Here is a 5848-nt window from a genome sequence, read left to right as displayed (position 1 = left end):
ATTTTTGCATATTTCCTTATGTTTGGTCTTCGTCTTTAGTGTGACGATTTAAAAAAGAAATCGGTTTACAGTTGTCTTATTTTCTAGATTTCTGTAGGTAATAATACGTCGTGGGAAGGAGTATTCGGTCATCTTGAGAATTTTTGTAAGGCTCCAGCTTAGGAAAATAATGATTGATGTTCTAAACTTGTTACATTATTCTCTCAGATTTTAAAGTAAAAGAATGTGCAAAAACTTTTGATTCATCTTGTATTTGTATTTGTCGTACATCATCATCATCATCATAGGTATTCTGCCATTATTGACAGATCACTTGCCGTAACATTTCACTTCCACGGTCTCCAGTTAACCACTTCCTCTTAATGTACGACTTTTATGTTTTGATACCGTCCATCAATTGTATCCTCCTTCGCCCCCTTCCTCTCTTTCCTGCCACCATACCGTCTAGCATATCTCACATGATCGTTCTTAGCCAATGTCCCAACCAGTTTCTCTTCCCCTTTTCAATATCTAAACTAGTCCCTTTCTCCCTCACCATTTCTAACACACTCTTATTTATTTTCCACTCGACCTAGGTAATTCTCCATTCTTCTCCACATCCACATTTCAAAAGCTTCCAATCCTTTCTCATCACTTTTGCTTATGTCCATGTTTCTGACCCATACAATATAATACTCCACACGAAGCATTTTATGAGTCTTTCTAAATTCTTTATCTAAGGTCACACAAAATAGACAATTCTTCCTCCTAAAGGTTTCTTTCGTTATTCCTATTCTTGCTTTCATATCACGTCCTCACATTGATGATGATCATGATCATGATAAATGATGTATTTACATTTGTGATACAAGTATCAAATTTATCTTTCAAATTGTGTTAGCTATTAAATCAGGGGTAAAAGTTAGGGGGAACGCGCGGAGATCCCGTCCATTCACTTCCAGAAAATATATGTGGCGTCCCCCTACTTTCTAAAAAATTACAATGAGCAAAGATAGGCATAGGAGACGGCATGCTATCATGTATTCCCCTATATTTTTTTAGATCCACTTTTACCCCTGCGTTAAATGTATGTTTGAAATTTTTGATACAGCTAAATTCCTTGCATCTTGATGACATTTCTTAGGAACAAATGAACCACAACATACTATTTAGAATATACAAGAAGATATCTTTCAAAAGGAAAGGCATTGTTCAAGTATATTTATTTTGGATAACTATTTGTCATTACTCTTTCTTTAAGTGAATGTAAATATTTTATTTTGGATTTATTAATTTACAATATTTACTATCCAAATAAGCCAGAGACATGTGTAACAATTTAATAACAACATCAACCATAATAACATAGCATCAAAACAAAAAACTAACGCACCAATGATAATAATAATAACAAGAGGCAACTAGTAGCATTTGTATTCAGCTAAGGTCATTTAGACAGAAAGGTTTTGCAGCTTCAAAACTAGTTATTCAGTATCAAACATAAGAAATGAGTGATATAGAAATTAGTTTAAATGGATCTCTACTGAAGAGTTTGACTGAAAGGAAGTCAAAAATACTTGAAATTCTGTCTGGTGTATTTAAGATCTCAGTTTATCATATGTAAGTATTAATGAATAAGCTACTTAAGGTATTTATGAAACTAATGGCTGTACAGTTTAAAATTGAGGATTGGTAAGAACTTGTATTTTCTCTTTGTACATGTCTCAGATACTGTATTATTTAAAAAAAAAACTCAGTGCTGTATTATTAACAAAACAACGTTCAAAATCTCCTCTGCCCTAGGAAGCTATCAAACAAATGAACAAAACTATATTTTTGAAGAAACTACTAAATTTTATGATAGAACGTAAGTAAAGAACAGAGGACACGACTTCTCGCGAATCTTTAAGCTATATTTAGAAGACCTCCAGTCAGTAATAACATCAGCTTTAATTTCTTAGAGGAAGTCAAGCGGAGGACAGAAACATTTTTTGGGGGTACATTTATTTTTTTGTATACCCCAAATAGTACTTTTATATTACTTTACCTTCCAGGGTTGCTCACAGGCCCATCTTAGGGAGCAGGTTGCTCCTATTGGATTATTTGGGAACATAATTATTCAGTGAAAATGGTAAAATCAAACTGAAGAATAGTAACTTCTTGGAGGGTAAAGGTATGTTTGGGGGTAAAATGGTCAATTTTTGAGGTAAAATGCTAAGTAAATTTTAATTTTAAATATAGGAGTTACGCTCAAATCTTTTGGGGGATGGCCACCACCGCGACCTACATCACAATACAAGATGTCACAGGACGCCCGCTCTTCTAGCGTCGTCACAACTCGTAATACGTAAAAATGATTATATTTACATTTTCGAAAAATGTGTGAAGTGAAAAGTAACTGTGATGTTGATTCTTGTCAGACGGTTACCATTTTATCTATGAATGTGCTTAACGTATTTCACGTATGATCAGTAGTGTAGCTAGGACCTGTATTTACATCGTAAGAGAGGAGAGGAGAGTGTCAAATAGTGTGATATGTAATTTTTATCAGAGGAGAGAATCATTTTGGTGGCATTGCTATTTAAATCTTTCTGAGTGTTTGCCATTATACGAGTACCGTATACAGTATTTCTTAAGAAGTTTAGTTTACGAACTAGAACTCCCTTACATATTTAAACTGTTTGTCTGTGTGTTCCTCCGTCCGGGAAATAATAAATCTCATGAACTACTTGATGGATTATCATCAAATTTAGTTAGCATGTACAGGGTGGGACAAATAAAAGTGGCCCGGGGATCAGGGTTCCAGGGTACAAAGACACACATCAAAGGAAAGGAAATAGTTCGCTAACCTGCTTATAGCAGATGTTAAAAATGGCCACCGTTCATCTCTAGGCACTTTTGAGCCCTAGTCAGCAAGTGGAAGAAAGCAGATCGAAATTGGGCTGCTGGAAGTGATGCAATCTCATCAAAAATGTTCTGCTGCAGTTCTTGAAGACTATGAGGGTTGTTTGCGATATACCTTAGACTTGAGGTTGCCCCACAAAAAGTACACACATACAGACCAGATGACAAGGGTGGCCAGCTAGGGCCGACACCAGACTGACTTCTGCTGACTACCTTGTCAGAAGTGAAGATTGTGTAAATGTGATCCATGGTTCGGTAGGCTGTGTGGGCAGTTGTTTTATCCTGTTGGAAGTAACCGTAGATCTGAATCCGTGGTGTGCGTACACATGGTGTGATTCCATACATACATTCATGTCCAATCGTATTCACTCGTCCGGGCCACTTTTATTTGCCCCACCCTGTAGAAGGTCAAAAGGAATTGAGTTTGTTGATGAAGGTGATCCATCCACCGGCAGTGGTAGAAATCAGCCATTTCCGGTTTTAACCTTGATCATTTCCGGTTTTAACCTTGATCACTATAGATGAAAATCAGAAATAGTTAGCGAGAAGCTCTATTCTGCAATCAATTAAGCGTTCCATAAATATTTTCATCTCCTCTCAAGCCACGCTATAAAAACCAGAAGTGGTAGAAATCCGCCTTCAATATTCATTAAGAAAATATCAAGAAGCCAAACACCACCCTTACGTGGTGTACACGTGGTACTGTAATTTGTTTATCTATATATTGTATCACTATAATTGGAGTCAAATACTTTTAAAACTAGTAACTAAATGAGAAGTTACACAAATTAATATTCTAAATCAAATTCCAGGAAAATTAATGTTTTTGATTTACATAAATAATTTGAACAAACTACGTGAATAACATTGTTTTTCACATTATTATTATTATTATTATTATTATTATTATTATTATTATTATTATTATTATTATTATTATTATTATTATTATTATTATAATTTATTCAGTTATTTACAAATCTGGACATGAGTTTTTAAGCTCTAAGAGGAACTTCAATTAATGATCTTAAAAATGAAATATATCAAAAATAGCCAAAAAGTTATTTTTTTTTCTCCTATGCACTGAACGCTCTATATATGTAGGCTGTAGAAAATAAAGACAGATTTGACAAGAAAGAGTAAGTGCGGCTAGTGTACATGTAAGTGGAAGTCAAAATGGAGATGATTAGAGAGGGAAGATGAATCAAAGTTGTATAAGTTGGGTAAATTACATATTAATAGAGTGTACCATATTAGGAGTCAAATAATAATTCCTGGTTTGTATGTATCGTTCGTAACAAAATATTCAATTCGATTTTAACGTCCTATTTAGCAGGCTATATGACACACAGACCTACAGCTTAACACGGGATCCGAACCACATGAGCTCCCTCCGGGTATTGAACTCGGCTCTCTCACGTCAAACTCACATATACTAACATCTTAGCCATAAGAGAGTTCTTTCGTAACAAAAGAGATAATTCAAGACAGAGGAGGACATTCCTCATCCCCTGTTCAGAACACGCAGCAAAATTTAGATTAGTTAATACAACTCAACAATACATTCACTTAGACTTCAGGGACATTTGAGCCTCTTAGATGTGCCAGTGTATCATCTTATTTTAAACAAATAATAATAAGTATAAGCTTTTGACATATTTTGATACTTCAAGGTCCCAAACTTCGTGCTCAACATGCTCGTCATTAGAAGAGACTTAGGAAATATCAGTGTCATCATACACTCTAAAAACAATTCTAGCAAATTTACAGTGCTATTCTCGAAATCTGTATATTATGCAGAAAACGCATATTAATGGATGTGTGATTAGCCGTTTGTGCGTAATATTTATTGAGTGAGATTTCAAATTTGGATATAAGATCCATTGCGACTTTTATTCAGATATATTTTTTTAATTGCTTTCTGAATAAGTTGCCAAACTTAAAAACAAAATTTAAGCAGCGGAATTCGAAGGCCTACATTCGATCCTCAGTGTAGGTTAGATATACCGGTATATTCTATTTTCATTTTATCATCTTCCACAATACAACTCAGAGCATTTATATTGCTTCTTTAATTATCTGGGAGTCACTAGCAGTCGTGTGGTGCCGTGATACTGTAGATGATTTTGCAGGCATACAATTGATGGATTCGTGATACGCGTACACTGACAACATTTCATTATTGTATTCTCCAAACTCATTTCATCTCCCTTCCCTTCGCTTATTATGCTGCTCTTAGTTTGCAGCATTTGAGTACCTGGAAAAAATGTTTGATAATGTAGAATGGAACAAAATGTTCAAAATTCTAAATGAAGCAGGAGCTAAGAATAATATATGACCTGAACGAAGGACACAATGCCACAATCAAGGTAAGAGAGAATGGAGAAGCAGAAATGATACAAGAGGGAAGACAAGGATCCATGTTGTCTTCAATTTTGTTTAATCTCTAAACTGAAGAAGTAATAAAAGAAATCAAGAACCCTCACAGTCCGGGAATAAATGCTCATGGGCAGAAAAAACACACGCTTAAATTTACACATGATATCGTAACATTGGCAGAATGAGAAAACATTAGATCCAAGCGATTATGCAGCAAATTCAACATGAAGATCAACAAGAGCAAAACAAAAGTTATGAGATGCTATAGGAAAAAAAACAAGAAAAATGAAAATCAAAATAGATCACCTAGTGCAGAAGTACAGGAATTCTGCTACTTAGGAAGTAAAATAACAACTGATAGGCGAACAGGTGTAAATAAGATGTAAAATCCAGAATAGATCAGGTGAAGAAGACACTCGAAGATAAACAAGAGCTTCTAACCAGAAACATAGCCATAGAACTGAAGAAAAGGCTAATGAAAGCATTTGGAATTGTATGGATGTGAGAGATGAGAAAAACAGAGAAGAGAATCCATTGAAATATGGTGCTATAGAAGAATCTTGAAAATTAGATGGGCACACAAGTA

Source organism: Thermobia domestica, chromosome 13 (genome assembly GCF_964235325.1).
Source record: "Thermobia domestica chromosome 13, izTheDome1.hap1.1, whole genome shotgun sequence".
Classification (NCBI taxonomy): domain Eukaryota; kingdom Metazoa; phylum Arthropoda; class Insecta; order Zygentoma; family Lepismatidae; genus Thermobia; species Thermobia domestica.
The sequence above is the reverse complement of the archived record's forward strand: the minus strand, read 5'-3'. Positions refer to the sequence as shown.